The following is an 8,365-nucleotide window of genomic DNA, read 5'->3' on the forward strand; positions in this document are numbered from 1 at the left end:
AAATAGTAAGGTATTTATACGTTGGATACCATGGCAAATTTCTGTTTCATCAAAATGGAGGTAAAGCATGATCTCTCTGAAGTGATCCCATGACATGGTTTCTCCAAAGAAAAGTACCTCACCAGAAGCTCTCCATACACACACTCTTTCCCCCGAATGCTCCATGGAGATACAGGATGGAAATGAACACTTCCAGCTCATCAACAGACAGATTCCAGGCAGTGTCTCCTTGCTCCGTGTGCACCTTAGCCACGGTACAGTCCCTGAATGCTGTAGCATGTCCGTCTCACATAAAGAACGGAAGCTGGTGAGTGTATTGCTGATGTTGTTTTTTGCTTGAGATGTAGAGCCTGTTATCTCAGTGATGACATTTTGTGCTGATAATCAGCCCGTAGTATTGTCACCGTCTCGTTCCATCTAAATGGTGTCGTCCCTTCCTCTCTCCTATCTCACTGTTTCATTTTGGTGGTGGCGTGGGCGTGCACCACATTCTTGCTTTTTTGCTTAGGCCTCGGAGGTGTCTATGTTCGTTATGCCACTAGGTGTCCATGTTCATTATGCCACTAGGTGTCCATGTTCATTATGCCACTAGGTGTCCATGTTCATTATGCCGCTAGGTTTCCATGTTCATTATGCCACTAGGTGTCCATGTTCGTAATGCCACTAGGTGTCCATGTTCATTATGCCACTAGGTGTCCATGTTCATTATGCCACTAGGTGTCCATGTTCATTATGCCACTAGGTGTCCATGTTCGTAATGCTACAAGGTGTCCATGTTCATTATGCCACTAGGTGTCCATGTTCATTATGCCACTAGGTGTCCATGTTCATTATGCCACAAGGTGTCCATGTTCATTATGCCACAAGGTGTCCATGTTCATTATGCCACAAGGTGTCCATGTTCATTATGCCACAAGGTGTCCATGTTCATTATGCCACTAGGTGTCCATGTTCATTATGTCACTAGGTGTCCATGTTCGTTATGCCACTAGGTGGTATAATGATGTTCTCCATGTCTTCACACTGAGCTCACTCTAGGCTAAGGCCTATTCTAGGGATATGTGTTGATTCCCTCCTCTTATCACAAGGTGAACGTCCCTATGTGGATAAAAAGTTTGTGCCTATTTATTTTTATTTTCTTATAGGGGACAACAGTGAAAACCACTCCAAACTGGGAACAGTGTGATCTATCATGATCTGTTCCCAGACCAGGGCTATTTCTGTAGGCTTTATTTAGAGCAGACTGGATGTCACAACACTCATTGATCCAGACTCAGTTTCAGTTCCAACAGGGTTGTGGTGTGAAAATGAACAGGAGGTGTGATTTGTAGGAATTATGATGGTGTTGATTGAGGTGATTTAGATGGCCTGGTTTTAGCAGTGGGTTGGGGGGGAGGGTGTAGCATATGTGACATAGTTAGTGAGCATTAGACATCACCTTCATTAAGATCTACAAGCCACTGTCACTCAGGGAGGAAAACGCTAGGCTCTTGTTCCATCAGCTCACACATTGGTGTATTCAGTTTGTGAGCTGTGTGTTTGTGTGTGCGTGTGTGTGTGTGTGTGTGTGTGTGTGTGTGTGTGTGTGTGTGTGTGTGTGTGTGTGTGTGTGTGTGTGTGTGTGTGTGTGTGTGTGTGTGTGTGTGTGTGTGTGTGTAGGGGGCCTCTTTTAGCATGGGCACACTGAGGACACGGGGCACCCTGCGCATGTATGGACACAGACACACACACACACACACACATACCTGAGGTTATGGATTTATTTATTTGTCATTTAGTTACTGGCTCAGATAGTGTAGTGAGTGGTCCAGTATACTGTGAGCTTCAAAAGTATTGGGATAGTGACACACTTTTCGTTGTTTTGGCTCTTTACTCCAGCACTTTGGATTAGAAATTATACAATGGCTATGAGGATTAAAGTGCAGACTGTCATCTTAAATTTTGGGGGTATTTTCATCCATATCGGGTGAACTGTTTCAGAAATTACAGCCCTTTTTGTTCATAGTCCCCCAATTTTAGGGGACCAAAAGTACTGGGACAAATTCACTTGGGTATTAAAGTAGTAAAAAGTTAGGTATTTGCATATATACACATATAAGTGAATTTGTCACAATATTTTTGGTCCCCTTAAAGGGGGGGACTATGTACAAAAAGCTACCACGTCTCAGTCTCATGTCAGAATTAGACTTTCATCCATGTTACTTAACCCTCAAATTTTGAAGTTGTTGCAAACATCGAATTTTGAAGTATTTATAAGGTTATCATTTCAAATCCAAATTGCTAGAGTACAGAGCCAAAATAACAAAACATGTGTCACTGTTCCAATACTTTTGGAGCTCATTGTATAATCCTTCATATGATGGAGGTATTGATGAGTCTTTAGGTCTGTCCGTCCATCTACAGACGTGTTGATCATTATCATGAACAGGACGGCTGGATGGACGAGTGCGTCCAGATATTTTTACGAGTGGGAATGAGCAATGACGAAGATGGGAAGGAGGTAGTGGGTAGGACAGGGAGGGGGGGTGGGTCCAGGAATGATTCATCCCTCTCTTTTCCTCTCGCTCTGGTGGTCTCATTCTCTCTCTTTTTCTGTCCCCTCTTTTTTCGCTTTCTCCCTTCTCTCGCTCTTTCTCTTTCTCTCCTTTTCACTCACGCACACATTTTCTCACTCTCTATCTTTCTCTCACTGTGGCTCTGAGTGGCTAATGGGGGATTTAGCGACGCACCCCACAGTCACAGCCTGTCTGTCCCTTCCTATTTTCGTCAGATTTTTTTGGGCGGTGAGCTTCTGTGTTACTCATCCCTCTATCCCTCTACCTCTCCCTACATTCCTCTATCCCTCTACCTCTCCCTACATCCCTCTATCCCTCTACCTCTCCCTACATTCCTCTATCCCTCTACCTCTCCCTACATCCCTCTATCCCTCTACCTCTCCCTACATTCCTCTATCCCTCTACCTCTCCCTACATCCCTCTATCCCTCTACCTCTCCCTACATTCCTCTATCCCTCTACCTCTCCCTACATTCCTCTATCCCTCTACCTCTCCCTACATTCCTCTATCCCTCTACCTCTCCCTACATTCCTCTATCCCTCTACCTCTCCCTACATTCCTCTATCCCTCTACCTCTCCCTACATTCCTCTATCCCTCTACCTCTCCCTACATTCCTCTATCCCTCTACCTCTCCCTACATTCCTCTATCCCTCTACCTCTCCCTACATTCCTCTATCCCTCTACCTCTCCCTACATTCCTCTATCCCTCTACATCCCTCTATCCCTCTACCTCTCCCTACATCCCTCTATCCCTCTACCTCTCCCTACATCCCTCTATCCCTCTACCTCTCCCTACATTCCTCTATCCCTCTACCTCTCCCTACATTCCTCTATCCCTCTACCTCTCCCTACATTCCTCTATCCCTCTACCTCTCCCTACATTCCTCTATCCCTCTACCTCTCCTACATTCCTCTATCCCTCTACCTCTCCTACATTCCTCTATCCCTCTACCTCTCCCTACATTCCTCTATCCCTCTACCTCTCCCTACATTCCTCTATCCCTCTACCTCTCCCTACATTCCTCTATCCCTCTACCTCTCCCTACATTCCTCTATCCCTCTACCTCTCCCTACATTCCTCTATCCCTCTACCTCTCCCTACATTCCTCTATCCCTCTACCTCTCCCTACATTCGTCTATCCCTCTACCTCTCCATACATTCATCTATCCCTCTACCTCTCCCTACATTCCTCTATCCCTCTACCTCTCTCCTAGGATGGGCTGCCACATCAATGCTACTTCAGCTGGCTGGTGCTGTCAGCGTTGCCATGGAGGTGTGTGTGTGTGTGGGCACCAGAGTGGGCTGGGTGGTGGTGTGTGTGTAGATAGGCGGGGTGGTAAGTTGATTACAGGACATTGTCTAGACTAAGCCAAGTGTCCTTGTGGGTTTGATGGCTGAATCAAGGTTTGATGAGGTGTCCCACCATCCCGCTCTGTTTCAATCTCTCTTTCTCTCACATTCTCTATTCTAATGTATCTTTTTACCCATATTTTCCTCCTTTGACTTTCACTCTCCTCTCCTCTCCTCCTCTCCTCTCCTCCTCTCCTCTCTTCTCTTCTCCTCTCTTCTCCTCTCTTCTCCTCTCCTCTCCTCTCTTCTCCTCTCTTCTCCTCATCTCTCCTCTCCTCTCCTCTCCTCTCCTTTCTCTCTGTGTTTTGGCTTGTTCACTCTATCCATCACTCTCTCCATCTCCTCCTCTCTCTCTGTCTCTTTTCCATCTCCCCCTGTCTCTTCGTCTTTTCCCCATGCCCCCCCTCTCTCCGTCTCTTCTCCATCTCCCCTCTCTCCATTTCTTCCCTCTCACCCATCCTTCTTCTCTCTCCCTCTCTTCCTGCTCTCTTTCTGCTCTCCAGTTCAGTCTAATAATAGCAGCGTGTAGAGACTGTCACTCCTCCACAGTGGGGCCTGCTGATTGGAGTCTTTCTCCCTGCTGATTTGGTGTGGGTGGGGAATAGGGACGTGTATGTGTGTGTGCGTGCGTGCGTGCGCGTGCCTATTGGTATGGGTTTGAGATTGAAAATGAGTGTTTGTGTGCATGAGATTGAAACAGTGTATGTGTGTGCATTTGCATCATGCAAGTGTGTGTGTGTGTGTGTGTGTGTGTGTGTGTGTGTGTGTGTGTGTGTGTGTGTGTGTGTGTGTGTGTGTGTGTGTGTGTTCTCAGTCATTAGGAGGATTGGTGTGTGTAGTATGAGTGTTGGAGGCTCAGTTTGGAAATGGAACTCTGAATCGCCTGATGCCCGTTAGCGTCAACCCTGTGTGTCACCTGTCAACTCCATACATACACTGGCCCAGACGAGCTCAGACACTCTGAGGGTGTGTGTGTTAACACTGTTATTAAAGTTACTTCATTCACTCTGGGATGTGTTAACACTGTTATTAAAGTTACTTCATTCACTCTGGGATGTGTCAACACAAGTAGCTTTAATAACAGTGTGACATATCCCAGAGTGAAGGAAGTAGCTTTAATAACAGTGTGACATATCCCAGAGTGAAGGAATTAGCTTTAATAACAGTGTGACATATCCCAGAGTGAAAGAAGTAGCTTTAATAACAGTGTGACATATCCCAGAGTGAAAGAAGTAGCTTTAATAACAGTGTGACATATCCCAGAGTGAAAGAAGTAGCTTTAATAACAGTGTGACATATCCCAGAGTGAAGGAAGTAGCTTTAATAACAGTGTGACATATCCCAGAGTGAAGGAAGTAGCTTTAATAACAGTGTGACATATCCCAGAGTGAAGGAAGTAGCTTTAATAACAGTGTGACATATCCCAGAGTGAAGGAAGTAGCTTTAATAACAACACACAATAACTCATTAATTCTCTCACACACGTGAACACACGCACAAACACACACACACGAGGCAAAGGGGTGTTTGATAATCCCAAAGCCCTAACCGTTGTGTGTGTCTCTTACCCTCCAGCTGCAATTATTCATTGAATAGCCCAAGCAAGAGCAGACATGCACACACACACACACACCGCTACTGTGACAATACAGAGGCGGATGCAAGATGCAAGCAACGATGGTTTAATGAATACAGTTCACAGCAGCAACAGGACAGACAGACTGTACTCAGACGGAATCCGACCCAGGGACTAGGGCGCATCTTCCGATGATAGCGTGCTGAGAAATCCAGGGGAGTGTGTCCGGATGGGTAGGAAGGAGCACAGCAGATAATCCACACAAGGGCGGCGAGAGATGAGCACGGACACACGACACAACCTCAGGGAAGTAACATCGATCTGACAACAAGAAACACTGGTTACAGAACATATAAAGGGAAGATAAGTGATTCCAGCTGGCGCAGACAATCAGGCCGAGATTGGGAACCACGCCCACACAAACACGGGAGAGAGAGAGAGAGAGAAAGAGAAAGAGAGAAGGAGGCAGTGGATTCATGAACTGTGACAATACCCCCCCCCTAGGAACGCCCCTTGGCGTTCCCAGGCGAATTTACCTGTCGATTGAAATCATCGATAAGGGAGTGATCCAGAATGTCCCTAGCAGGTACCTAGGTACCAACTTCTCTCCTGCGGGCCGTAAACCTCCCAGTCCACCGGGTACTGGAATCCGCGTCCCCTCCTTCTAGAGTCCAAAATACGATTGACAGAAAAGGTGGGTTCCCCATCAACAAGTCGTGGCGGCGGGGGAACCGGGACCGGCGGGTTAATGCGTGCCTGAAACACAGGTTTTATTTTAGACACATGAAAGGTAGGATGAATTCTCCTATACGCCGGAGGAAGCTTGAGCCGGACCGCCACCGGACTAATGATCCTGGTGACTTTGAACGGGCCGATAAATTTGGGGGCAAGCTTGTTCGAAACGGATCGGAGTGGAATGTTCTTAGTAGAAAGCCACACTCTTTGGCCAACGACGTATACCGGAGGCTTCGACCGGTGGCGATCGGCCTTAGCCTTGGTGCGCGCCCCCACCCGGAGAAGAGTCTCACGGGCTCTGCTCCATGCGTGACTTTCCTCTGGATGAAAGCGTGAGCGGAGGGAACAGTGACCTCGGACTCCGTACTGGGAAAGATAGGTGGCTGGTAACCTAAACTACACTCAAACGGAGAGAGACCCGTGGCTGCCACTGGCAACGAATTGTGAGCGTACTCAACCATAGAGAGTTGTTGACTCCAGGAAGAGGGATTCTTAGAAACCAAACATCACAACACTCTCTCCAAATCTTGGTTGGCCTTCTCCGTTTGACCGTTGCTCTGGGGATGAAACCCTGAAGACAGGCTGACACTCGCTCCCAGTAACCTACAAAACTCTTGCCAAAACTTGGACACAAATTGGGGCCCCCTGTCAGAAACTACGTCCATCGGCAGGCCATGTAAGCGAAAGACGTGATCCACGACAGTTACCGCTGTCTCCTTGGCAGATGGTAATTTAGGCAAGGGAATAAAATGAGCCGCCTTCGAGAACCGGTCCACCACGGTCAAAACAACCGTCTTGCCCTGGGAGGGCGGGAGGGCGGTAACAAAATCTAGCGCGATGTGGGACCAGGGTCTCGAAGGGACCGACAGCGGTTGGAGTAACCCATCTGGGGGTCGATTAGAAGTCTTCCCAGTGGCACAAACCGAGCAAGCCAAGACAAAACTGTGAATGTCACGAGCCATCAGTGGCCACCAAAAGCGTTGCTTAACCAAAAAGCTAGTGCGGCTGGCTCCTGGATGACACGCTACGTTGGAGCAATGCCCCCACCGAATAACATCGGACCGACACCCCTCCGGCACAAACAACCGATTAGGCGGGCAACCGGGCGGAGCGTTACCCCTTCTAAGGCCGTTTTCACCCTCGATTCAACCTCCCATGTGAGTGTGGAGACCACTAGGGTCCCGGGTAGGATGCACTCGGGAGTGGATGGGCGTTCGGAATGGTCAAAAATGCGAGAAAGGGAATCGGGTTTGACATTCTTGGAACCCGGGCGATACGAGAGAGAGAGTCAAACGTCCGAAAAAGAGTGCCCACCGCGCCTGCCTGGAGTTGAGTCGCTTGGCGGTTCTGATATATTCCAAATCTTTGTGATCGGTCCAAACTATAAAAGGTACCCCCGAACCCTCTAACCAATGGCGCCACTCCTCCAGTGCTAACTTCACTGCCAACAACTCTCTGTTGCCAATGTCGTAGTTGCGTTCCGCAGGTGATAACCGATGGGAAAGGAACGCGCAAGGGTGCATCTTGTCGTCAGAAGAGGAACGTTGGGAAAGTATCGCACCTACCCCCACCTCTGAAGCGTCCACCTCCACCACGAACTGACGCGAGGGATCGGGAGCTATGAGGATGGGAGCCGAAACAAAGCGGCTCTTGAGTTTGGCGAATGCAGCCTCGGCTGTATCGGACCACCTGAACGTCACTCTGGGGGAGGTTAAGGCGGTAAGAGGAGCGACTATCTGGCTAAAGTTGCGAACGAAACGCCGGTAGAAATTGGCGAATCCCAGAAACCTCTGTAGGGCCTTACGGGAATCTGGGCTTGGCCAATCCACCACAGCCTTAACCTTGTCAGGATCCATGCAAATACCTTCAGTCGAGACGATGTAACCTAGGAATGGAACGGATTGTGCATGAAAAATGCATTTCTCCGCCTTGACAAAAAGTCCATTCTCCAACAACCTCTGAAGCACTCGTCTGACGTGCTGAACGTGTTCCTGGAGAGAAGAAGAAAAAAATCAGTATGTCATCCAGGTAAACATATATGAACTGATCAATCATATCTCTCAGCACGTCATTGACGAGTGCCTGGAAAACCGCTGGGGAGTTGGATAGCCCAAAAGGCATGACCAAATATTCGAAGTGCCCTCTGG

The 8,365-nt window shown here is 48.1% G+C and overlaps 1 protein-coding gene across 1 annotated transcript in view; it reads left to right on the forward strand.

Annotated features, from left to right (window-relative positions):
* The window catches only part of LOC115119944 (voltage-dependent calcium channel subunit alpha-2/delta-1-like), a 189,260-nt gene that overhangs the window by 89,682 nt on the left and 91,213 nt on the right, over positions 1 to 8,365 (forward strand). The gene's annotated exons all lie outside the window — the stretch shown is intronic.

This window comes from Oncorhynchus nerka, linkage group LG8 (genome assembly GCF_034236695.1).
Source record: "Oncorhynchus nerka isolate Pitt River linkage group LG8, Oner_Uvic_2.0, whole genome shotgun sequence".
Classification (NCBI taxonomy): Eukaryota; Metazoa; Chordata; class Actinopteri; order Salmoniformes; family Salmonidae; genus Oncorhynchus; species Oncorhynchus nerka.